Source organism: Dipodomys merriami, unplaced genomic scaffold (assembly GCF_024711535.1).
Source record: "Dipodomys merriami isolate MVZ:Mamm:240054 unplaced genomic scaffold, mDipMer1.0.p SCAF_19, whole genome shotgun sequence".
NCBI lineage: Eukaryota > Metazoa > Chordata > Mammalia > Rodentia > Heteromyidae > Dipodomys > Dipodomys merriami.
This window is the reverse complement of record NW_027203270.1, coordinates 28,244,934-28,272,108: the sequence shown is the minus strand read 5'-3', so window position 1 is coordinate 28,272,108 and position 27,175 is coordinate 28,244,934. Positions and strand designations below refer to the sequence as shown.

General features: G+C 42.0%; 1 protein-coding gene across 1 annotated transcript in view; it reads right to left on the bottom strand.

Annotated features, from left to right (window-relative positions):
• Ikzf3 (IKAROS family zinc finger 3) overlaps positions 1-27,175 on the bottom strand; it is a 92,335-nt gene that overhangs the window by 42,363 nt on the left and 22,797 nt on the right. The window lies entirely within an intron of this gene.

Sequence of the window (27,175 nt, the reverse complement as noted above, 5' to 3'; positions counted from 1 at the left end):
TGGAAGTGGCACTGTGGCTTAAGTGGTAGAGCACTCGCTTTGAGCTGAAGAGCCGAGGGACAGCACCCAGGCCCAGAGTTCAAGCCCCACGACTAATAATAATAATAATAATAATGTCCTGATTCTCAAATCCAAATGCCTTTTTGTATACCATTTAAATTTCTCTGCTGTCTGTGACTATGCTGATCACCATTCTTGTTCTTCTGTACTCCCACTTCTTCAATGAAATTGTGCTTCCTTTTTGTCTTTCTGATCACTCTCCCTATCTCCTTTTCCTCCTTTACCTCATAAACACTGTTCTTAACCCTGTCTTCTCTGCACATCTCCCCTATGGCAAATCTATCCATTTGTGTGTGTGTGTGTGTGTGTGTGTGTGTGTGTGTGTGTGTGTGTGTGTGTGTGTGTGTGTGTGTGTGTGTGTGTGTGTGTGTGTGTGTGTGTGTGTACCAGTACTAGGACTTGAACTCATTCAAGACTGATGCTCTACTACTTGAGCCACAGCTCCACCTCTGGGTTTTGTTTTTGTTGTTTTGTTTAGTTTTTTTTTTTTTTTTTTGCTGGTTAATTGGAGATAAGAATTTTATTTTATGGACTTTACTGTCCAGGCTGGCTTTGAACCAGGATCCTCAGACCTCAGCTTTATGTGTAGATAAGATTACAGGGGTATGAGCCATTGGTATCCAACTGGGTATGTGATTTTTTTGTTGTTGTTGTTGGTCATGGGGCTTGAACTCTGGGCCTGAGCACTGTCCCTCAGCTCTTCAGCTCAAGGCAAGTGATCTACCACTTGAGCCATAGCACCACTTCCGGTTTTCTGTTGGTTAATTGGAGATCAGAGTCTCACAGACTTTCCCACCCAGGCTGGCTCTGAACCTCGATCTTCAGATCTGGGCCTCCTGAGTAGCTAGGATTACAGGCGTGAACCACCAGTGCCCAGCTGTGGATATGTGGTTTCAAGACAAAGTTTGAAGTTTTCACCTTAGATCTACTAAGCTGAGTAAGAGGACTGAAAATAAAAACATTTAAAAACACTTTCCACATAAACTGTAAGAACAATGGAGTTTAAGAACCACTGGTCTGTTGCACAGTGTTCTACATTAAGAACCATTAAACTCTTGGTGCATGAGTAGACCACTGCACTCACCTTGTGATTGGTCTTAGGTACATGCAATCTCTATTATAGATACTACCTCCTCTTGCAAGACTAACCATTCTGTAGCAATAAGCCCCTGTTGAGAAGCTCTCAATGTTTTCATCTTGCTTACAGAATAAAGTCCAAACTCCTTAGTGTCTAGAACCTGCCCTGTCTACTTGAGTATCTCATTTCTCAGTCCTCTGGGATCACCTTTTTCCTCTGTAACTCTAAAGCCATGCTACTCAAAGTGAGGCCCTTGGATTCAGCATTCTCTGGGAACTTGTTCAAAACACAGGCACTCAGGCCTCAACCCAGACCTACTGGATCACAATGTGTAGTTTAACAAGTTCCTCAAGTATGCTCCAAGCCTGCTCTCCATCTTCCTCTTCCAGCACACTCATGTTCTATGTAGAGGTAGTGAAAATGCCACTGCTTCCAGGAGTCCTCCTGGACACTTGTAACTAGAAAATAATTCAGTTTTTTTGTTCTCATACTGCTTTATCTTTAGCAAGAGGAAATTAACATCTACAGATTCATCTTTACATAGTTGGCATGTCCATAAAATGTTGCATGCAAAGCTAATAATATTCTCTTACTGATTTACCTTATATACTTAATGTATATCATCGTTTTTCACTAGCTTACAGTTGTCAAGGTTTTTCGGCCCTTAAATTATTTACTAAAGGCCCCAGATTATGAAGATCTGGCACTAGATACTTGACTATACTTGAGGAAATGCCACATAGTATACCCTGAAGTCTTTGGTAAACCAAATGAATCGTCTGTCATATGAATAATCCTCCACTGTGCTTCTGTACATCCTAATCTCATAATAAACACACATAATTTAAATCCACATTTAAAAGACCATCATGAATCTTCATAGACACTAGTGAAAATTAATTTCTTAAGTCAGGTGGTGGGTCTATGGATGCTTGTAATTATATTTGCCTTTTCTCTGTGTATGATCGATGATTTCATAATAGAACATGTTAAAGGCTTCCTAAATAAATTTTATTTTTTTTTTATAATTGAACTTGTGGAGAAAAGAACAGAGCAAAACCACAAATTGCTGATAAAGGTAATTGCTATACACTCCCAGAGGGAAGAAAAGACGTCTAAATTGAATCTAACCCATAGGAAATTAGATTAAACTAAACTTCTTTCTAAAGGAGCTGCTCTGGGGTACAATTGTTCCCATCTTTGGCTCTGTTTGGAAGGTCTCTTAGGAAGATGACACACACTAACACACACACCCCCCAGAGAGAATTTTGTAGGCTGAAGAGAACAAAGGTTCGGCTCACTGGGGCTGATACACATGGTTTCATTTCCTGGGGTGATGGTTATCACATGAAAGGCTTGCACTCCAGAGTAGACATTTTTTGGTTTCACCTGAGACACTGCAAAAACAATGGGTCCTGGAAAGGATCCAACATCTAAATCCTTCAGGGGCAATAGCAGTCTCAGCCAACTGTGCCTCAGTTTGTTATTACAGGCACATAAAATGCTCTGCTGGAGAGAAGAACCTATCAAAGATACAAGAAGCACAGGCAAACTCCGGTGCCTTGGGTAGCATGTTGTTACTAAGAACTTCCTCCTAGTCAAAAAAAGAAAAAAAAAACACCAAAAAGACACAAAAACCAGAGCTTCTGAATTTCTACCCTGAGCTAGGAGGTCTCAGAATCCAACTCTAAGAAGGACAGAGTGTGAAGTTAATAGCCTCAAGTTTGCAAGTGATATGGGGAGGGACAAGGCAGAGGCTGTTAATACAGGGAAGACACAAATGGGTGATGTTGTTTAAGTGTTTTACAAGGATTGGGGGTCATAACCATGAAATCCTCAGCACATGCAAAAGTCAACTGGATAACAAAGAAGCTTAATCATCTTAATGTGGCATTTTAATGATGCCACTGATTTGCTATGCCAATTCAGAGATAATGAGGCCCTAATGCTACAGATGTTCAGCCAGGCTAAAAGAAAAGGGGGGGGGGACTTTTCTAGCATGCCATTTTCTAACTATCCAATTAAACAAATTGTGAAAGCATCTAAATAGTTTACCAGGTTTTGACAGCTGTTAATAGGATTTAGAAGCTTGGAGCACTAAAGAGCAAAATGGGAGATAGATGTATTGTAGGTAGTGAGTCTATATAGAGTTCATTGCTATCATGCAATCCAGCCCAAACAGATGAACTAGCACAGATTCCATATAAAATTAATGTCTGTACTTTCCTACAATGGCCTCTTTGTATTAGGAACAAGAACACTGACACAATGGGTCATTTCCATCTTTTAATTCACACTTTTATGGGCAAAAGAGAGAGAGAGGAAAACCTATACTATGTTGAGAACTAGAGAACATAGGGTTTAATATTAGCTAATTAGTAAAATTATAAGGTGCCAATGAAAACTAAACTTCTAGTCATTGATGCATAGGATCTATGATACTTCCTTTTCCTTGGCTTTTAAAAGTTAAAATGACAGATGGCTATTCATTTTTTAAGTGCCACTTTTAAAATTAAGAAAAACTGCAAAAGGTAGACCAGGCTAAAAAAGGAGAAACAATATTAATATCTCAGTAGTAGAGAGATCAGAGATAGCAAGTTTTGATAATATTTAATTGGCTTAAGTTAAAACATGTTCTCATCAGACTTTTAAATTTCCTGTAAAGACTCCAAGCTGGTAATGAGTAAATCGTGTCATTTCAGATTCAAGAGAACTAGAATGAAAAAAAAAAAAACAACTACAAGGGACTGTCCATAATTTTACCAATAATATTCCTCTATCAAAATAGCTTATTTGTTGGCATAATAAAAATAATTGTGTTAAATAACGTTAATGAAAGTCTTTCCTTTCCCATTAGAACAAGAAGTTACTACTCTATCCTTTTATTTTGTATTTTTTATTTCGCAGTATGAGGGTTGAATTCAGGGTTTTGGGGTTCTTATGCAGGCAAGCTATCACTTTGGACCATATCACCAGCCCTTTGTGCCATGGTTTTTTTTTGTTTTGTTTTTTTGAGTTAAAGTCTCATTTTTCAGCTATGCAAACTTGGACCATGATCCAGATCAATTTATGCTTCCCACCATTGCTGGGGTGACAGATTCATGCTACCGTTCCCAGTTTTTGGTTGAGATAGAGACTCTATAGCTATCTGCCTGGGCTCGCCTTGAATCACTATCTTCCAGATATTTGCCTCCTGAGTAACTACGAGCGTGAGCTACCCTTGTCCAGGAAGAGATTTACTACTTGTAATAACAGGAATATACTACCCATCACAGTGGATACGATTCCATGGGCTGGGAAGGTGGCTCAGTGGTAGAGCGCTTGCCTTGCATGCATGAGGCCCTGGGTTCGATTCCTCAGCACCACATAAACAAAAAGAAAAAAGCCGGAAGTGGTGCTGTGGATCAAGTGGTAGAGTGCTAGCCTTGAGCTGAAGAGCTGAGGGACAGCCCCAGGCCCAGAGTTCAGGCCCCACAACCGGACCCCTCCCCCCCCCCCAAAAAAAAGATTCCAGCTACTCAAGTAGGCTAAACTCTTCGAGTGTTATGGAATCAAGTACAATTGTGTGTGTGTGCGTGTGTGTGTGTGTGTGTGTGTGTGTGTGTGTGTGTGTGTGTGTGCCCGGGCACTGTCCCTTAGCTTTTTTTCACTCAAGATTAGTGCCCTTCCACTTGAGCCACAGCTACTTCCAGCTTTTTATTTGTCAATTGGAGATATGAAGGTAATGAACTTTTCTGCCCATGCTGGCTTTGAACCATGATCTTCAGAGATCAGACTCCTGAATAGCTAGGATTATAGGTATGAAACATAGGTGTCTGGCTCCAAGTACAATTTTTAACCTCAGATGGTAAGGATTGAAGAAGATGATGAATGAAAATCCTTTCTAAACCATAAAGTGATCTATAAGTATAAAGTTTGGTTTCATTTATGTCCATTTTCAAGGTTTCTTTATTCTAATATTTTAATCTGTGTATTATATTATTTCATATTTATATTTCTGAGAAAGAACTATGAAAAATAATGAATGCAAATATATTTATGCTGTGCAAAATAGCTCACACCTATAACTACATCTACTCAGAAGAGATAGATAGGAGAATTGTGGTCTGAAGCAAGCCAGGAAAAACAGCTCAAGCCCCTGTCTGAAAAATAACTAAAGCAAAAGGACATTCCTGGGGTTTGAACTGAGGATTTATAACCTACTAGGGAGGTATTCTACCACTTGAGCCACACCTCCAGCACTGCAATCTTTCTTTCTTTCTTCCTTGCTTTCTCTCTCTTTCTTTTTCTTTTTTTTTTTGTAAAAAATAGCATTGAAGAATAAGTTTAAAGTATGTTAAAATGTAATTGATATAAAAAGTTCAAAACTTGGGCTGGGAAGGTGGCTCAGTGGTAGAGCACTTGTCTTGCATGCTCGAGGCCCTGGGTTCGATTCCTCAGCACCACATAAGCAAAAAGAAAAAAGCCGGAAGTGGCTCTGTGGCTCAAATGGTAGAGCGCTACTTGAGCTGAAGAGCTGAGGGACAGCATCCAGGGCCAGAGTTCAGGCCCCATGACAGGACCCAAAAACAAAACAATAACAACAAAAAAAGTTCAAAACTTGTCATCCACATACAATTATGTTGATTAAGATATAACTATTCTGGCTGTCTCAATATCAAACTCAGGACCAAAAAAAAAAAAAAAGAAAATGAAAATGGCTACCATATTTCAGAGCAGGTCCCTGGTGTTTATTGTCTATGTCATGACAATTAACATGCCTATTTCCCATATAGGTCAGGAGTGTCTTCAAAGCAGAGACCAGGTTTTAATAGCATAATAGCATATATGTCCCCAGAACCTGTCTGAGGGTTCAGTTACTTTAGACATTGAATAAATGAATGAATAAACTTCTTGGGTTGCCTGAACGTACTTACTGATAATGACACACCCAAAAGGGAAAAGTAGTAAATCAATTAGGACATTATGCCAACAACATGTCCTTAATTTGTCTATCACGATCTGAAGTTGATGTGTGGCATACAGAGTTTCTCTTTATGATACGGCAGAAGGCACAAACCCTATTGTGATGACCAGTTTTCCAACTGATCTTTTGTTTTCTTTTATTTTATTATGTTTTATTTTAGATAGGGTCTCCCTATGTAACTCAGCCTGGTCTCTAATTTGCCATTCTCCTGCCTCTGTCTCCTGAGTGCTGGAATTAGAACATTAGCCTCCATGGCTTCCAGATGACTTCTTTGCCTCTGCTGTCTGGCTTCTGCCCCTCCAGCTCAATCACTCTGCAATAAGATGATCCCTTAGCTTTTTCACTTAAGGCTGGTGAAAAAGTATCTTAGATGAACTCCAGTTCAGTACATATCCCTTAAGATCAGGTAAGAGTAGCAGCCTAAAGACCAATCCCAAACTAACTTTTTTGAATGCGTGCTGGTATCAGATTTTGAACTCAGGGCTTGGGCATTGTCCCTGAGCTTTTTTTTTTTTTTTTTTTTTTTTGTCAGCCATGGGGCTTGAACTCTGGGCCTGGGCGCTGTCCCTCAGCTCTTCAGCTCAAGGCGAGCGCTCTACCACTTAAGCTACAGCGCCACTTCCGGTTTTCTGGTGGTTTATTGGAGATAGGAGTCTCACGGTCTCTCCTGCCCGGGCTGGCTTTGAACCGCAATCCTCAGATCTCAGCCTCCTGAGTAGCTAGGATTACAGGCGTGAACCACCAGCGCCCGGCTGAGCTTTTTTTTTTTGCTCAAGGCTGGAGCTCTACCATTTGAGTCACAGCTCCACTTCTTGCTTTTTGCTGGTTCATTAGTGATAAGAATCCTATGGACTTTCCTGCCCAGGCTGGCTTCAAACCACGATCCTCAGATCTCAGCCTTCTAAGTAGGTAGGATTACAGGTATGAGCCACTGGAGCCTGGCCCAAGCTCTGCTTTTTGATCTTCTTTCCTTTGCTCTAGTCTTTGATGGATCTTCTATTCCTTTCTCCTATATTTACTTCTTCAATGGACTCCTTTTTCTTCCTCTCCCAGAGGTGAATGGTTCCTAGGGGCCTGTTTCTTAAAACTTTTCCCTTTTCTCTTTACCTTCTGTCCTGATGTAACGTTTTATTGCTGATGACTCTTAAGTCTGTTTCCAGTAGACCTTCCTGCTAAGCCCCAGGCAGACACGTTCAACCACTTCCTGGTTTCCTACACTTGTTTCACAATCAACAAGTTGCAAATTAGCTCAATTATCTTTCTCCTTCTTAAAATTTGCTCATCCTATCATGGTCCCATTTCCCCTCTACATACAGCTAATATTTGTACGTTATTCTGCCTGTACCCTTGGTGTTCCATACTCTGCTTGCTGCAGAGCTCAGTGTCTGCTGAACTTAACAAACAGAAGGAAGGAAAGGAAAAAAGGTGAGAAGGAAGCGGGGAAGGAGTGAACGATTGTTTTGTTCTTTGCCTCAAGTACAAAATTAGGGTTGATGATGTTTTTAAAAATTGCACAGATTGCAATTTTGCCTAAAGCTAGCACATTAGCTCAGAGTGCAGGAAAACAATAAATTGTATTTGTAACTGAAAATACACCAATCAGACCCAAAGGGTATACAGGCTTTCAGAGGAGAGGAGAAGGCATAGAAGAATTTAAAATGACAAGATTCTTTTTCTTTTTTAACATTAAATTGATTAAAATAAAGTATGTAAAAATACTATAAAATTTACCATTTGCGACATATTATGTGGACATTCAGCATTCTCTGCTTCCTCTCCCTCATCCTCTAGTTTTCAAATAATGGGATAAGATAGGAATGTCTGTGGGTCTCTACTCTCCAATTAGTCATCAGAAAAGCCAGAAGTGAAAGTGTGGCTTAAGTGATACAGTGCCAACTTTGAGTGAAAAAGCTAAGGGACAGTACTTGAGCCTTGAGTTCAAGCTCCAATACCGGCATACATACACAAATCAAATAATGAGACAAGAGTTCAGAGAAACATAGGGAAAAACCTAGCACTATCTTCTTTGTGAGTGTGTACCATTAAAAGCACACAAGAGAATAAGCTATCTTGTCATCACTGGAACTATGTTCATCCCTAGGGGTAAAGTACAGCTGCTTAACAGCTACCTTGTCTCACACTTTAAGGTCGTAAGCAAAGTTGCATTCTAGCTTGACTAAAACTGAGGACAGAATATTGTCTAGCAGAAAAATAAAATAACTAGGGTGGAATATAGCCAACCAACTGGAGAACACACACTTCTTCCATCTCAAATGGCAAGTTCTAATGATCACACGTAGAGAGATTTCTACTCATTGTAATCAAATAATAAATAGAATGGAGACTGATAATTACAGGGAAGGGACCATGTAAAATTTAAGTCTTGTTTAATCTCTAGAGCTCACCAACTGTGTGAACTTAGCAAGTCACTTGACCACCGTGAATTTTCTCATTTGTGCAAAGATAACATATGTGGAGTTGTTACAGTAATGAAATGAGGCAAAATAATGTGTATTCCCTACAGACACATCATAGGTTCACAACCTCAAGTGAGACAAAGATTTCTTAGGTATGACACCAAAAGCCTGATTCATAAATGAAAACGTCCCACAATGCAATAATAAAACAAGTAACCCAATCAAAAATTCCCACGAAACATGTGAATTGACATTTCACCATAGAAATTATACAAATGGATACCAGGCCAATGAAAACATACTTGACACCATCAATCATTAGAGAAACGCAAATTAAAACCACAATGAGGGGGCTGGGAAGGTGGCTCAGTGGTAGAGTGCTTGCTTTGCGTGCCTGAGGCCCTGGGTTTGATTCCTCAGCACCACATAAGCAAAAAGAAAAAAGCCGGAAATGGCGCTATGGCTCAAGTGGTAGAGCGCTAGCCTTGAGCTGAAGAGCTGAGGGACAGCGCCCAGGCCCAGAGTTCAGGCCCCATGACCGGACAAAAAAATAAAATAAAATAAAACCACAATGAGATACCACTTCATACCTGCTAAAGGTATATAAGGGTTACTTTTTTTTTTTTTTTTTTTTGCTAGTCCTGAGGCTTGAACTCAGGGCCTGGGCGCTGTCCCTGAGCTTCTTTGACTCAAGGCTAGCACTCTACCACTTGAGCCACAGCGCCACTTCTGGCTTTTTCTGTTCATGTGGTACTGAGGAATTGAACCCAGGGCTTCATGTATGCTAGGCAAGCACTCTACCACTAAGCCACATTCCCAGCCCAGGGTTACCTTTAAAAGACATACAATAATGAGTCTTGGCAAGGAACTGGAGAAATGGGAACTCTTATATGTTGCTGGTAGGAATGTAAAATAGTGCAGCCAACTGGAAAACAGTTTGGCAAGTGACTTTCTGGAATGTTCCCAGTGATGTCTACTTCCTAGAATCCATGTTTCCTAGAAGATCACTGCCTTCTCCTTTTGAGTATCAGTTGGACCTAGGTGACTTGCTTCTAAGCAACAGAACTTGGCAAAGGCCATGAGACAGCTCACTTCCATGATTAGGTTATAAAAATCTGTGATTTGGATTTTGCTTATATCCCCTATATCTTCTTTCCTGGTGTGTGTGTGTGTCTGTGGTGTGTGTTTATGTGTGTGTGTGTGTGTGTGTGTGTGTGTGTGTGTGATATAGAAGCTGGATGGTCTAAATGGCAGGTAGCATCTGGCCAAAATTTTCTGGAGTGGAAATGAGGCCTCAGTCTAACAACCCTTAGAACCATAGTCTAACAATGACCCTGAGTAAGTTTGGAGTGAGTTGGAAGGGTCACTTCCCTAGTCAAGCCTTCACTAGAGAGTACAATCTAGGTCAATGCCTCTATGGTAGCCTTGGGAGAGACTCAGAATTAGAGGATGCTGAGCCCATATTTCTGAGATAACCCATTTGTGTTAAGATGTTAAGATCTGGAGTAACTTTTCCTTATTAACATCAATTAGTTGTACAGGAGGTTTCATTTTAACAAATCCATTTACATATAAAATGCTTCTTAATTACAATCATCCCTTGCAGTAACTTTTCACACAACAATTGGTAACTAAATAGGTGGGTTCTTAAAAAATAAAACATAAATTTACCATACAACCCTGCAATTCTACTCCTAAGTATCTGCTCAAAATGAAAATATATGGGATGGGAAGGTGGCTCAGTGGTAGAGCGCTTGCCTTACATGCGTGAGGCCCTGGGTTCAATTCCTCAGCATCACATAAGCAGAAAAAGCTGGAAGTGGCGCTGTGGCTCAAGTGGTAGAGTGCTAGCCTGGAGATGAAGAGCCAAGGGACAGCACCCAGGCCCAGAGTTCAGGCCTCACAACCGACAAAAAAAAAAAAAAAAAAAAGGAAAAAAGAAAGAAAAAGAAAATGTAGACTTGTATTAAAATGTTCAATAGTAGCATTATTTATAAGAGCGAAAATGTAAATAATCTGAATGTTTATCAACTGGTGAAAAAAATCAGCTTGTTTGCTTCCTATGCTGGAGGTAAAAATGATAAATGACTGAAGGCAGGTACAAGGGGGCTTTTGAGGGTGAAGGAAATGTTCAAAACATAAGGGCAGTTGTGTAAACCCCATATTAAAAAGAAAATCATTGAACACTTAGAGGCATGCAAATTATAACCAGACCAATAATTTTTTTAAAAAAGAAATCTAGGGGCTGGGGAGGTGGCTCAGTGGTAGAGCGCTTGCCTTGCATGCCTGAGGCCCTGGGTTCGATTCCTCAGCACCACATAAGCAAAAAGAAAAAAAGCCAGAAGTGGCGCTGTGGCTCAAGTGGTAGAGCGCTAGCCTTGAGCTGAAGAGCTGAGGGACAGCGCCCAGGCCCAGAGTTCAGGCCCCAGGACCGGACCCAAAAAAAAAAAAAAAAAGAAAAAGAAATCTATATGGATAAAAGAAATGAAAACCAGACTGATAGCTAGCTACCTGATATGGATTCTGTCTCAAAGAGAGAGAGTTTAACGACCCATTTACCCGGTATTATAGAAGCATTATGACAAATGTGATTTTTTTGAGCTATGATCAGTCCCATCAGACAAACACTCAAAAAGCCAGGCGCCGGTGGCTCACGCCTGTAATCCTAGCTATTCAGGAGGCTGAGATCTGAGGACCTCGGTTCAAAGCCAGCCCAGGCAGGAAAGTCCATGAGACTCTTATCTCCAATAAACCACTAGAAAACCGGAAGTGACGCTGTGGCTCAAGCAGTAGAGCACTCGCCTTGAGCTGAAGAGCGCAGGGACATTGCCCAAGCCCAGAGTTCAAGCCCCATGACCAACAACAACAACAACAACAACAACAACAACAACAAAAACGCTCAAAAGACTATCTAACTCTTTATGTTCCTAAGATCCTCAGATCTAGCCTCCTGAATAGCTATGATTGCAGGTGTAAGCCACTGGTACCCAGCCCTTCTTTACAATATTTTATGTTTTTGGGCTCCGCCGGTGGCTCACACCTGTAATCCTAGCTACTCAGGAGGCTAAGATCTGAGGATTGCAGTTCAAACCCAGCCCGGGCAGGAAAGTCCATGAGACTCTATCTCCAATTAACCACCAGAAAACTGGAAGTGGCGCTGTGGCTCAAGTAGTAGTGTGCTTGCCTTGAGCTGAAGAGCTGAGGGACAGCCCTCAGGCCCAGAGTTCAAGCCCCACAACCGACCAAAAAAAAAAAAAATCTACAATATTTTATGTTTTTATGGATGATACTCTCCGTCTCAGTTTCTATTTGCTTAGCTAGTCTATGAGTGCTAATTGATGGGCACATCCCTGACCTATAAAGCAGCAGTTGTATAACACACATGGGGAAGTCCTGTGAAAGTTTACTTAAGGATGTAAGACTTTAGTTCTCTCATAACAGAAAAGCAGAAAAGAATTATCTTTTCTATATGGTTCCAGAGAGAGAATTAGTAAAACCTGAAGAACTAGAACTGCAAATCAAATGGATAGTAAGTAAGGAATAGGTCATATAAAACTGCCAGCAATGGTTCAGGCTGCATACCATAAATGGATGTACTTGTCACGTCAGCTTCAAGGGAAGTGCAAATAGGAGGATCAATGTCCAGGCTGGCCTGAGCATAGGTGGAGATATTATTTTTTTTTAATGTAATGAAAGCCAAAAAGGTCTGGGGACATGGTTCAAGTAGTAGAGTGCCTACCTGAAAACCTCAGAACCACTAAAAGAAGAGAGAAGGAGGGAGGGGTAGAGAGAGGGGAAGAGGGAGAGGGAGGAAAAGAGAGAGGGAGGGAGGAATGGAAAAAGGGAAGGAGAAAGGAAGTGAGAGGGAGATTAAAGAATATATCAAGTTATTTCCACATTTTAGTGGCTAGGAAGGATAGTCACAAACCTGGACTGAGTTAGCTGTGGTGATACATGCCGGTAATCTTGGTGACTGAGGAAGTTGAGGCAGGAGGATCATAAATTGGAGGCCAGTGTGGGCTACATAATGAGTGTTTCAGTTAAAAAAAAAAAAGTAGGGCCGGGCGCTGGTGGCTCACGCCTGTAATCCTAGCTACTCAGGAGGCTGAGATCTGAGGATCGCGGTTCAAAGCCAGCCCGGGCAGGAGAGACCGTGAGACTCCTATCTCCAATAAACCACCAGAAAATCGGAAGTGGCGCTGTAGCTCAAGTGGTAGAGCGCTCGCCTTGAGCTGAAGAGCTGAGGGACAGCGCCCAGGCCCAGAGTTCAAGCCCCACGACCGACAAAAAAAAAAAAAAAAAGTAGGACTGGAGGCATAGCTTAAGTGGCAGAATGTTTCCATAGCCAGTGGGAGGGCTTGTGCTACCAGAAACAAAACAAAACAAATAAACTAAACAAAACAAACCCCTTAGCCTGGTGCAATGGCGTGTGCCTATAACCTTGGCTATTCAGGAGCTTCAAATTGGGAGGATAACAGTTTGAGGCCAGCTTAAAGAGTTTAAGAGATCCCCCCTCCCCCCTTAAACCATAAAGGTTGAGTATGTTGAGGCAAGCCTACCTTACTAGTTATGTAGGCTGCTCATAATCTAGGCTTGACTGCAGGGGTGGGGGAAGGGGAGTGAGATCCTATTCAAAAAAATAACTGCGGGGCAAGACACACCTGGTAGATTACCTATATAGCAAGTACAAAGCCCTGAGTACAAAACCCCTGCTATGCATTGCTTTGGTACCAAGGGATAACAAAGACATGGCTGGATTTCTGCTTCTGTAGGCGCAGGTGCAGAAAGGGCTGATACTAACAAATCTTGTCGATATCTTTAATGCCACCAGACTGACGAATGTAGTGAAATATCTATCATGATCCCATTTTTACTTCTTCACTTGACATAATTAACAAATCTATTATGGGGAAGGTCACAAATTATTTTTAATTATTAAACCGTCGGTCTCCATATGTTACTGTTTAGACAGCATCACCCACTGCAGAAGATAGTTTTCAAGATTGTCACTCTGCAACCTCAAATCTAGATCCAACTGCAGTCAGTGAAGGCAGATTTCAACCAGGCAGCTAAATGAGGAAACATCTGGACGCACCAGTCACAATAGGAAAGGTCACATGTTAAATCCAGATAATCTTGTTTATTGGTGTTTGAAGGTTATTCACCAAGGGCTGGATTACCAAGGTCTTCCTTTAGGCTTGGCTCTGACATCTTCATTCATCTGCTTTGTGTGTGTATCTGTGTGTGTGTGTGTGTGTGTGTGTGTGTGTGTGTGTGTGTGTGTGTGTGTGTGTGACTTTAATACCCAAAGCCTTAAAACGACCTCATTGTTTGTCAATTTTCCAAAGTCTGAGCCTGAATACTAAGTCAACCCATTGAAAGATCACTGGTTAAATGCTGGGAGAAACCACAAAACAAAGCTGTCAGGGGAGGATGCCTTTTAATAAGCTTTTAAAAAGCTGTTTTCCAACAGAGAGAGTGCTAATGAAGAGGTGACATTGTCCAAAAAGAAATGTACTCTTTACCTGACTTATGCAACTGTAACCCCTCTGTACATCACCTTTATAATAATGATAAAAAAATGTAAACTGCTCTCTTTCTAAATTTCCATTCAGCATTTTTAAAAGGGATGATGCATCTAAAACTTTCCTTTTCAACATTAAGGAAATGAAATAGCCTTTTAAATCAGCAGGAAATAAAATTAAAAGATTGTCCTAGGACAGATTTCAGGACTGTTCTAAAGAAAAGGCCAGGGCTAGGAAGGTGGCACAATGGTAGAATGCTTGCCTTGCATGCATGAGGCCCTGGGTTCCATTCCTCAGCACCACATAAGCAGAAAAAGCTGGAAGTGGCGCTGTGGCTCAGGTGGTAGAGCACTAGCCTTGAGCTGAAGAGCTGAGGGACAGTGCCCAGGCCCCACAACAGAACAACAACAACAAAAAAAAGACGACAGCTGGAAACATAGAGATCAGGCGTAGAACGCCTGCTTTTCATGTAGAAGGTCCTAGGTTCACTCTAAAGCACAGAAAGAAATATAGAATGGGAGCCGGGCGCTGGTGACTCACGCCTGTAATCCTAGCTACTCAGGAGACTGAGATCTGAGGATCGCGGTTCAAAGCCAGCCCGGGCAGGAGAGACCGTGAGACTCCTATCTCCAATAAACCACCAGAAAACCGGAAGTGGAGCTGTAGCTCAAGTGGTAGAGCGCTGGCCTTGAGCTGAAGAGCTGAGGGACAGCGCCCAGGCCCAGAGTTCAAGCCCCACGACTGACAAAAAAAAAAAAAAAAAAAAAGAAATATAGAATGGGGAGGCCAATCTCATGATTTTTCATAATCAGAATATACAATTTCATATATAAATAGAACTATACCAACATTTGTTCATGTTCATAGTAGTTCCATAAATCAGTAATTATGAAACAATCTCCAAGACATCAAAGACATACTTTGATTTGATCTTACTAATCTTTTATTGGTTGTGGACTTTTTTTTTTTCAGTCATAGGGTTTGAACTCAGGGCCAGGGCCTCTCCTGCCCAGGCTGGCTTTGAACATGATCCTCAGATCAGATCCTCCTGAATAGCTAAGATTACAGGTGTAACCCATCAGATCCCAGCTCTTGTTGTAGCCATTTTGGAGAATATAATCTTAGCCCATAAAAATGTACTCGTGGCTAGGCCCTGGTAGCACTAGCCTTGAGCAAAAGCAGCTCAGGGACAGCACCCAGGCCAAAAGACAAACAAACAATGTACATATGTGTATTAAATGCAATCTCATTCAACATTGAAGAGTTTCTTTTGTGTGTGTGTGTGTGTGTGTGTGTGTGTGTGTGTGTGTGTGTGTGTGTGTGTGTGTGTGTGTGTGTGTGTGTGTTTGTTTGTTTTGGGTCCGGTCATGGGCCTGAACTCTGGGCCTAGGTGCTGTCCCTTAGCTCTTCAGCTCAAGGCTAGCACTCTACCACTTGAGCCGTAGCACCACTTCCGGCTTTTTTTTTCTTCTGGTTATGTGGTGCTGAGGAATGGAACCCAGGGCCTCATGCATGCAAGGCAAGCGCTCTACCACTGAGCCACCTTCCCAGCCCTGTGTGTGTGTTTTTAATTGTGAAAACTGTACAGAGGGGTTACAATTACATGAGCAAGGTAATGAGTACATTTCTTATCAAGCATTGTTGCCTCCTCCTTTGTTTCCCCTTCCCATCTCCACCCCGCGTCCCCCCTTCCCCCCCTCTTTCCCCATCCCCTGCCCTGAAGAGTTTCTTAAATGCTGAGATACAACATGGAGAATCTCAGCCTGAGGTCTTTAAAGAAGTTTAGGCTTGAACTGAAGGTAGCTTCAGGCTATACTTGTACATTGTATATGATATCACTTGTATATTTTATATCAAGCATTCTGATGAGAAATTTGAAATACTATGTTTTTCCCGTACACATAATGGGCATTAAAAAGACATTGACAAGCCAGGTGCCAGTGGCTGTAATCCTGGCTACTCAGGAGGCTAAGATCTGAGGATCATGGTTCAAAGCCAGGTGGAGCAGGAAATTCTGTGAGACTCTTATCTCCAATAAACCACCAGAAAACCAGAAGTGGCTCTTTGGCTCAATTGGTAGAGTGCTAGCCTTGAACTGAAGAGCTGAGGGATAGCGCCCAGGCCCTGAGTTCAAGCCCCATGACCGAAAAAAAAAAAAAAAAAAGACATTGACATTTACCACTTACCATTTTACGTTTACCTTTCAACAAAAATACATTTGCTTATTTGACGATTTAAACTATTGTTACATCTTTCAAATATATCTAATGGACACAAATATTAGTGATTTATATACCTTATCACAAATTAATAATATATAAGCTTTAAGAGATATCATATTCTTGAAATTCTATTTCTAATTTACTTTCCCCATGAAATCTGTTCTAATGAACTATTCACATTCTCTCCAGTTAAAAAAAAAAATTTAAGTACATATGAGAATTAAGTTATTTTTGTTACTATAAAGTGTTGTCAGGGGCTGGGAAGGTGGCTCAGTGGTAGAGTGCTTGCCTTGCATGCATGAGGCCCTGGGTTCGATTCCTCAGCACCACATAAGCAAAAAAGAAAAAGAAAAAAGCCGGAAGTGGCATTGTGGCTCAAGTGGTAGAACGCTAGCCTTGAGCTGAAGAGCTGAGGGACAGCACCTAGGCCCAGAGTTCAGGCCCCACAACCAGACCCCTCCCCCGCCCCCAAAAAATAAAGTATTGTCAGAAGCTGGAACTCAGCATCTCACAATCTACTCAGCTGGTACTCTATTGCTTGTACTACACCAGGCCTCCAGCTCATTTTTTTGCTGGTCAATTGAAGAGTCTCATAGAGGCTGGGAATGTGGCTTAGTGGTAGAGTGCTTGCCTAGCTTGCATGGGTTCAATTCCTCAGTACCACATAAACAGAAAAAGCCAGAAGTGGCACTGTGACTCAAATGGTATAGTGTTAGCCTTGAGCAAAAAGAAGCTCAGGGACAGTGTTTAGGCCCAGAGTTCAAGCCCCAGGACTGGCAAAAAAAAAAAAAAAAAAGAGAGTCTCATAGGCTTTTTATGTCTGGGCTGGCTTTGAACTGGGATCCTCAGATCTCATTCTCCAGAGTAGCTAGGATTATAGGCTTAGAAACCTCCAGAACATTTAAAGTTTAATATGTAACAGCTATGTCCAAGCTAAACTTTCATTGTGGTTGTTCTGTGATTTGTGGGAGTAACAATATATATTCAACATGCCTACATTTCATTAACTTTACAACAATATGATCTGTATATTTTGTTTTCATTTTGTTGTTGCAGTGTTGGGGCTTGAACTCAGGGCCCAGGGCTCTTGCCTTACTAGGCTAATACTCTATCACTAAGGGACATCCTTGTAACCTGGATAAGGACCTCATGAACCAGGTTGTCTTCAGTCCAGTGGAACGCTGGAAAACATTTATAGTCAACTCGGGTCAGGGAAGGGCTTATTTATAGCTTTGCTTCTTCGGCGGCATAAATATTCCACCATGGCCAATTTCAAGCTACCAGTGTAGTGAGCCAGCTGATAAAATTCCTGAAAATTTAACAAGTGACTATGAGCTGGCGCTGGCCCGCCAGTGGGACGCTCCTGTTCTCCCTCAATAGGGTTACCTTATGTGGTTAGCACACTGTACCAGGGCTCAAATGGCCCGGTCACCCTGACTAGTGCCAAACTTCATTGGAGCCCAGAATTCTCTTGGCAAGAGCAGCTGCTGCGAGAGTCAACATGTGCCTGTGGGTGTCTCCTGAGCCTGTTAATCTGACTGGAAGGTGGCGCCAAGACTACTGCTGCTCCACAGATAAAAGCAAAGGAAAGGGAAAACTTTCCAAGGATCCTTTTGGCACAGTGGCAGACCTATGTTGCTTGAACCATTTCAGCTGTCTAGATGTATGCCTATAGTTCCCTTTTGGTTCATTATGCTACAAAACTTGGTTTTAAAAACAAAATCCAGAGATGATGTTGTTGTTGTTATTGTTGAAAGAGATTCAAGGAGGCTCAAGCCTGGAACAGTAGCTTCTCAGAAGGTGGAAATTGGGAGGGAGAACCGGGCCTAGGATAGCTCCAGAAAAAAACTGCAAAACTTGGATGTGGTGGCATGCGCCTGCCATCCCAAATTTTGGGGAAGCATGAGTAGAAGGATTGCTTTAGCTGGGCAACAAGTGAGACTCTATCCAAAAACCAGTGGCTCACACCTGTAATCTTAGCTACTCAGGAGGCTGAGATCTGAGGATCATGGTTCAAAGCCAGCCTGAGCAGGAAAGTCCATGAGACTCTTATCTGCAATCAACCACCAGAAAATTGGAAGAGGCTCTGTGGCTCAAAGTGGAAGAGCAGTAGCTGCAAGCAAAAAAGCTCAAGGACGGTGCTCAGGTCCTGAGTTCAAGCCCCACAGCCGACAGAAGGAAGGAAGGAAGGAAGGAAGGAAGGAAGGAAGGAAGGAAGGAAGGAAGGAAGGAAAGAAAGAGAGAAAGAAAGAGAGAAAGAAAGAGAGAAAGAAAGAGAGAGAAAGAGAAAGAAAGAGAGAAAGAGAGAAAGAAAGAGAGAAAGAGAGAGAGAGGGAAGAAAGGAAGGAAGGAAGGAAGGAAGGAAGGAAGGAAGGAAGGAAGGAAGGAACTCAAAAGAAAAAGGGCTGTGGGCATGGCTCAAGTGGTAAAGCACCTGCCAAGTAAATGCAAAGCCCTGAGCTCAAACCCCAGTGCTACCAAAAAGAAAAAAAAAGATGATCTTCTGGGTTTTATTATCAACAGCATTTACCCCATTTGACACGGTAGAAGCTGTAACACTGTGCCCATGGTAAGAGCACACAGAAATCCCCTGTGAGTGAACTTCTGCAGCCATATACTGCTGATTTTGTAAGATAACCCCTGCATCCCATGAGTGACGGGGCTTGATCTGGGCTTGAGAGATGTAATATTTTGATAAAAAACGGCACTTCCTTTTGAAGCACATATTTGCGTGTTCTGAGCAGTACCACTGGAACCTCAGTGAGTACTGAGGCTAAGCTGACTTAGTCTCTCCCAGCCCACTCCAGCCCCTCCCCTCCCCCACATCTAAACAGAACACAATTACCATCCATAAACCACAAATGTAGCTTGTTTTTTGCTCCCTTTCAGAAGCCTCAAAAGTAATTTGTACATCTTCTAAGCACAAAAGAGTTAAAGACCCTAAAAGAGATAAAAACTACACTATGCAAACCTACTGAAGATGAAAGCTATATTTTCTTTTCTTTTTTTCTTTTCTTTTCTCTTCTTTTCTTTTATTTTCTTTTCTGTCACTAGTATGGCCTGAACTCTGGGCTCTTCAGCTCAAGTCCAGTGTTCTACCACTTGAGCCACTGCACCACTTCCAGCTTTTTCTGCTTATGTGGTACTGAGGAATCGAACCCAGGGCTTCATGCATGCAAGGCAAGCACTCTACCATTGAGTCACCTTCCCAGTATTTTCTAAGACTAGGGGAAGAATTATTTTTTCAGTAAACTTTATAATGAAAGTTCTTATCTTTGATCCAAATATCTACACCACACAAGATGTCACAAGGGAGAAAATTCAACAAATTATTGAATTCAACTTTTCTCATGGAACCAAAAGAAAAAAGATTAATAATTGTATAGGATAGAAGTAATGAAGTAATTACATGGGTAAATTACAACCATGCAATTAGATTTTTAAAAAATGCTATTGCTGGGCAGCAGTGGCTCATGCCTGTAATCCTAGCAATTCAGGAGGCTGAGATCTGAAGATCACGGTTCAAAGCTAGCCCAGGGAGCAAAATCCATGAGACTCTTATCTCCAACAAACCACCAGAAAACCAGAAGTTGCTCTGTGGCTCAAGTGGTACAGTGCTAGCCTTGAGCTGAAGAACTGAAAGACAGCACCCAGGCCCAGAGTTCAGGCTCCACGATGAAAGAAAGAAAGAAAGAAAGAAAGAAAGAAAGAAAGAAAGAAAGAAAGAAAGAAAGAAAGAAAGAAAGAAAGAAAGAAAGAAAGAAAGAAAGAAAGAAAGAAAGAAAGAAAGAAAGAGAGAGAGAGAGAGAGAGAAAGAAAGAAAGAAAGAAAGAAAGAAAGAAAGAAAGAAAGAAAGAGGAAGGAAGGAAGGAAGGAAGGAAGGAAGGAAGGAAGGAAGAGAGAGAGAAGGAGGGAGGGAGGAAGGGAGAGAGGAAGGAAGGAAGGGAAAGGAAGGAAGGAAGGAAGGAAAGAAGGAAGGAAGAAAGGAAGGAAGGAAGGAAGGAAGGAAGGAAGGAAGGAAGGAATCTATTTCACAAAGGGACTTAGGTATATCTGACATTCAGTTACAAAGTCAGGAGATGAAAGAGGTGTGGCATGTTGAATAGTGTCCCACCAAAAATTCAGAATGTGATTTTTATTCAGAAACAGGATCATTGTAGATGTAATTAGTTAAGATGAAGTCATCCTGGGCCCTGAATCCAATGACTAGAATCTTTGAAAGAGGAGAGGGAAGAAAAGGACATGATAACAGAGGCAGAGCTTGGAGTCGTTCTGCCATAATTACCAAGGAGACTTCAGGGTCCTTCCAACAACTAGCATCCAGATGTGGGAAAGAATCTCTCATTTTAAGTCACACATTTTGTGGTAATTTGTAATGGACAGCCTTGGGAAACTAACACAGAGAGGAAACCTGTAACCGAGGCAGATGGTTAAGAGCTGATGCTGATAGGTACTGAGGTACTGAGTGGCAGTGTTCATAATATTTCCATTGCTGAGACAAAATAGCTGAGAAAAAAAAACACTTAAAAGGAGTGGAGATTCACTTTGGTTCATGGTTTCAGAGATTTTATTCCATGTTGCTTGACCCCATCACTTTGGGCCAGTGGAAAAGCAGAATACCAGGGCAGAGAGTGAGTGTGAAAGCAAAGATGCACACTTCATGATAGCCAGGAAGCAGAGAGAGAGAGAGAGAGAGAGAGAGAGAGAGAGAGAGAGAGAGAGAGAGAGAGAGAGAGAGAGAGAGAGAGAGAGGAGTATGTGTCCCAATATACTTGTGTGTGTGTGTGTGTGTGTGTGTGTGTGTGTATGTGTGTATGTGTGTGCGCACGCCAGTACTGGGGCTTGAACTCAGAACTTGAGTACTGTCCCTTAGTTTTTCTGCTCAATGTTGACATTCTACCGTTTGAGACACAGCTCCATTTCCAGATTTTTGGTGATTAACTAAAGATAAGAGTCTCATGGAATTTCCTGCCTAGGCTAGCTTTGAACCATGATCCTCAGATTTCAACTTCCTAACTAGCTAGGATTACAGGTGTGAGCCACTGGTACCAGGCTCTTAATAAACCTTTCAAGGACATATTCCCAATAGTCTATTTTTCCCAACTAGATCCAACCTCCCCCTAAAGTTTCCACCAATTCCCAACAGTGCCATCAGGCTCAGAACTGAGTCTTTAACTGCATGGTTTTGGGGGGACATTTCAAACCAAATAATAACAGTGGAGGTTGAAGACAACTAAAAAAACTGGAGTCAGTTGAATGTAAAATGCAGTTGTTGGAGATCAGACTTAGATTCCCTACTATTCTTTTTTTCTTCTTTCTTTTTCTTTTTTAAAAGAACTTTATTTGGAACCTTACGAATTGCAATTAGGGAAACACTGGATGAGTGACTTGAAAGAGAGGGAGAATGGGAGTTTTTTTTGTTTTTTTTGGTCCTGGGATCTGAACTCTGGGCCTGGGCGCTGTCCCTGAGCTCTTCAGCTCAAGGCAAGCCCTCTACCACTTGAGCCACAGAGCCACTTCCAGATTTTTCTGCTTATGTAGTACTGAGGAATCGAACCCAGGGCCTCATGCATGCAAGGCAAGCACTCTATCACTGAGCCACCTTCCCAGCCCTTTTTCTTCTTTCTTTCTTTCTTTCTTTCTTTCTTTCTTTCTTTCTTTCTTTCTTTCTTTCTTTCTCTCTCTCTTTCTCTCTCTTTCTTTCTCTCTTTCTCTCTCTTTCTTTCTTTCTTTCTTTTTCTTTCTTTCTTTCCTTTCTTTCTCTCTCTCTCTCTCTCTTTCTTCCTTCCTTCCTTCCTTCCTTGGTTGCTGGTTTTGTTTTGTTTTTGTTTTTGTTTTCTAGTCCTGGGGCTTAAACTCTGGGCCTGGGCATTGTCCTTGAGCTCTTTTGCTCAAGGCTAGCACTCTACTACTTGAGCTTTTTGGTGGTTAATTGGATATGAGTCCCATTGACTTTTCTGCTTGGGCTAGCTTCAAACCACAGTCCTAAGATCTCAGTCTCCTGAGTAGCTAGGATTATAAGCGTAAGCTACCCAACATGAAATCTTTTTAAAAAGCAAGATCCTGGTAGCCACGTGTTGTGTTGTTTTTTTTTCTTTTTCAAAGATCATGACCCAAATTAACTTTCAATATTGGTAGTACAGCAATCAATTTGGGAAGTAAATTATGAAAGAATGGCATAATCTTTCAATACCGAAATTCTATTCATTTCTATCCAAGTGAGTATGAAAGAACTATTCCTTCTCTCTTTCCTAAATGACTTAGAAGGATTAATCATATCTTCTAGTCTATAGGAAGAACTGAATGGCACTTCTAGATTGCCAGCAACTGGAAAAAATGTCTACCTCCATATGTGCCATTAATCCACTGGCATGGAGTTGGGGTGAGGGTGGTCAGGAGACAGAAATGTCATAGGCAACTAAAAGAGAGAGGACCCAAACTGAATGGGTCACAGAGAGACATTGAATCTATCTGTCTTTTCTCATTGGTGATGCTTCTAGAGCAGGGTCAACATCCATACAGCCTAGACTTCTGTACACATGGGTTTTTACAGTATTTTTTTTCTTTTAAAGGCTCTAGGGATTGAACTCAGACCTTCAAGCTGGCTAGGTAGGTGCTGTACCATCCATGCCTCCGGCTCTTTTTTTATGCTGGTGATTGTTGAGATGGGTCTCATTTCCTCCCTAATTTCTTGCCTGGATCACAATCCACCTATTTTAGGCTTCCTGTCATAGCTGAGAAGACAAACACATACCACCATACTTGGCTTCTTCCATTGAGATGGAGTCCTGTGGACTTTTCTGTCTGGGTTTTGGACTCGAACAGTGACCCTCTGAATCTCAGCCTCCAAAGTAGCTAGGATTATAAGCATGAGCCACTAGCATCCAGCCTATAGTCTGTGTTTTAAAGTCTCATGGTTAGAAGTAGAGATGTAGTCCAACTGGTATAGCACCAGCTTTGAGCAAAAAAGCCAAATGAGGGCTAGAAGCCCTGAGCTCAAGCCATGTTTGAATGAAAATTATTTATTTGTTTGTTTTTGTTTATGTTGGGGTATTCATTCTTTTCTCCCCTAGTCACCTGTAAATGTAAAACCCAAGGCTACATTGAACCTAGAGAAAATGCCAACATGAATCATAAATTCCCAGGCCAGTATAGCCTCCTAGAACTCAAGCCTTCACTCTGAAAAATGCAAGCCAGGGGCACAGCTCCCATTTGCCTCACTGTGGCTCTAACTCCATGGATGTCATCATGAAGCCGTACAAAGCTAAGACATCATGTGCCTTTCCCCAGTACACATGACCACATCCTGCACCAGCAGCATCTTCTGCCTCTGTGGTTTGAAACTGGCACAAATTAATATATAGCTCCACAGAGCAGGAACATGAGTTGAAGCTGTGATTTGAATCTCAGAAGTTTTAGACAAAGAATTTCATTTCTTGGCCGTCAGCAATCAAAGACAAAAGAAAAAACTCTAAGAAACTATTCTCTTTTCTCCCCTTAAGAAACACACACACACACATACACACACACACACAATTAATCTAGGATTTTCATTTAATTATTCAACAAATATTTATTGCCAAGTACCTAGCAGTAAAAAAAAAAAAGTTCCAAATACCAATCAGTGAAAGGTGGGAAGGCAATAAATAAACAAGCAAAACTCCAAAATTATCTGTGCTAGGTGTCATATAAAACTTAAAATGAGGGGCAGTGGGTTTTTTGTTGTTGTTTTGGGGGGTTTTTTGGTGTTTTTTTTTTTTAGGTGGCAGGTTCAGGTGTGGGTGGCTCACACTTGTAATCCTAGCTACTCAGGAGGCTGAGATGTAAGGATCAGGGTTCAAAACCAGACAAGAAAGGTAAGTCCAAGAGACTCATGTCTATTAACCAGCAAAAAAAACTAGAAGTGGAACTGTGGTTCAAGTGGTAGAGTGCTAGCCCAGAGCTATAAAGCTAAGGAATAGTGCTTAAGCTCAGAGTTCAAGCCCCAATCTGGTACACACTCTCTCTCTGTCTCTCTCTGTCTCTCTCTGTCTCTCTCTGTCTCTCTCTGTCTCTCTGTCTCTCTGTCTCTCTCTCTCTCTCTCTCTCTCTCTCTCACACACACACACACACACACACACACACACAAATAGTGGCTGGGTTGTCAGGGAATTTTCCTGAAAGAAATGTCTTAGATGAGATCTCAATGATATGCATAAAGCAATAATGATTAATGATAATTTTTAACATAATTAGCAGCATAAAATGTAAGCAGTATAAATTTTAGTGCTCAAAACACACACACACACACACACACACACACACACACACACACACACACACACACACACACACACACACAGCCTGAATGTAAGTATTCCATAATGCTAATAGAACATTTTACCTTTGGGTTGTAAGATAGAGGTGAGTTTTTCTTTCAGATTCCTTCTTCAGTGAACCTTCCACACCACAGTATAACACAAAGATATAGTTGATCTTTGCTCCTATTGCTAGTTATGGGCACAGAGCTCTTAAAACTATTGTGGTTTCCTTAGTGATAGGAGTGTATTTTATTTATAACAAGGCCCTTCCAAAAGCACCTGGGTTTATTCTAATGAGGAGGCGTAGGATGGGGCTTCTCCACAGCTTCAGGATGAGGTTAATCACCAGAGAGACCAAGTAATTAAAGGGCTGGAACTTTCAGCCTCACCCAATGACCTCTGGGGTTGGAGGACAGAGAGCTAGAGATTGGATGCCATACACATTCTTACACAAGCGAGGCACCGGTGGTTTAAAAATAAAAAAGAATAACTAGCTTGAAGCCAGTGACTTATGCCTCTAATCCTAGCTATTTGGGAGGATGAGATCAGGAAAATCTTGGTTCGAGGCCAGCTTGGGCAGAACACTTAAGTCCATCTTTTTTTTTTTTTTTGGGGGGGGGGGATTCCAATCATGGTGCCTGAACTCTGGGCCTGGGCGCTATCCCTCAGCTCTTCAGCTCAAGGATAGCACTCTACTACTTGAGCCACAGCACCACTTCCTGCTTTTTTCTTTTTGCTTATGTGGTGCTGAGGAATCGAACCCAGGGCCTCATGCATGCAAGGCAAGCACTCTACCACTGAGCCATCTTCCCAGCCCTTAAGTCCATCTTAATGGAAAAAGCTTGATGTGGTGGCATACACGTGTCATCCTAGCTACTGAGGGAAGTGAAAAAAGAAAATAAAAAAACCAGGAGGACTGCAGTTCAAATAGGCTGTGAATCAGGGCCTTGTATATGCTAAGCACACTGAACCAACCACTGAGTGATACCTCTGTGGGTACTCTGTGATGTGTGTGTGTGTGTGTGTGTGTGTGTGTGTGTGTGTGTGTGTGTGCATGCGCACACATGTGAGAGTACTGGGGGTTGAACACAAACCTTTGCTCTCACTCTGTCACTTGAGCCACATCTCTACTTCCTAGCACTGTACCTTGTTGTTGTTGTTGTTTTGCTTTGTTTTTGTTTATGAGATACTGAGGAATTGAACCCAGGGCTTCATGCCTGCTAGGCAAGCACTCTACCACTAATGGCATTCCCAGTCTATATCTTGGTTGCTACATGCTGCAGAGTAGAGAAGCATATTTGGGTTGATGCAGGATCCTCAACCAATTAGATTAAAGAAGATACACATAGAACAGTTGATAGAACTAATGGGGAGGTTGGGATTGTGTCTTGCCTTTATTTTTGGCTTAGCCGAGGTGATCATCCTTCTATCCCTGATAGCTGGGATATCAGGTTTGTACCACTGAACTCAAGGGAGAGGAATTTCCTATGACAACTCTACTTAAAAAAAAAAATTCCTTCCAGATGCAGGGATTACTGGACCAGGGATGCAACTACAAGTGCTAGAAACAGGGGTTCTTCCTAAACAACAACAACAACAAAATATTGTTTTAAACCTTTACAATTCCAAGAGTTTAAGAAGGCAGGCTGTGCCTTCACTTCATCAGACAAAACTGGGGTTAACAGTGAATGTTGCTGTACCTCTGATGGGTAGTAACAGCGCACCAGCTCTGTGCCTATGCCAGTTTTGCCCTCTGTGGAAGGGAACAGGCAGAGGGGGGGGTGGTGCTTGCTTGACTACCAATGCCTCTAATCTCATCCAGCACAGTGGCCAAGCCAAACATTCCTGATGAAGGTGGACATTTTAGGGACTAAATGCAGAGGAGAAATGGTAGCTGAAGGTAAAGGAATGAACAAATCCTACAAACCATCCTAGCAAATGATTGTATGGGGCCGGGGGGTGGGGGGGGAATTCCCTCAACTTTATATCCAAGTAAGACAGAGGTACAGGTAATCTGAGTAGTTGAGTCTTGAGCCTGACATCTTTAATGGGAGCAGTCTTTTGGGACTTAACCGCCCAAGATGTGAGGTTTCTATTAATACTGGGAGTTGGGATGAGAACTGAGTTGTTGGAGAAGTACAGCCACCTCCTGGCACTGAGGATGCCATGTGGAAGTGGTAGCCACACTTCCCACACGGCCCTTTGGATGAGCGCTGCACCCATGTGCCCCCCACTATCCCCGCCACTGCTCTCGCCAGCAGCTCCCTGGCCACCACCAGCAGCCCCAGTGTCTGCAGTTGGCTCTTGTAGCTACACCCCAGTAGCCAGGGCTGATAGCCCAGATGACATCTTCTGCAGCTGGCGTGGCTACGGGCTGTGCTGTCAGGCACACATTGGGTCTTCAGGAAGGTGGTAATGCTGAGCCCTCCCAGCCTGGCATCACTCACTGGCACAGCAGTAGCAGCAATGTGGTGGCCCTTGCTCATGAGATAAAACCATTTTTGAAGTGTACCCAGAATCAGAGTGACTTTAAGCTCTGTGAGGGCCTCAATGAGGCGCTGAGATGATGCAGAATTGTGCATGGATTCATCTAATCAAAAAGAAGAA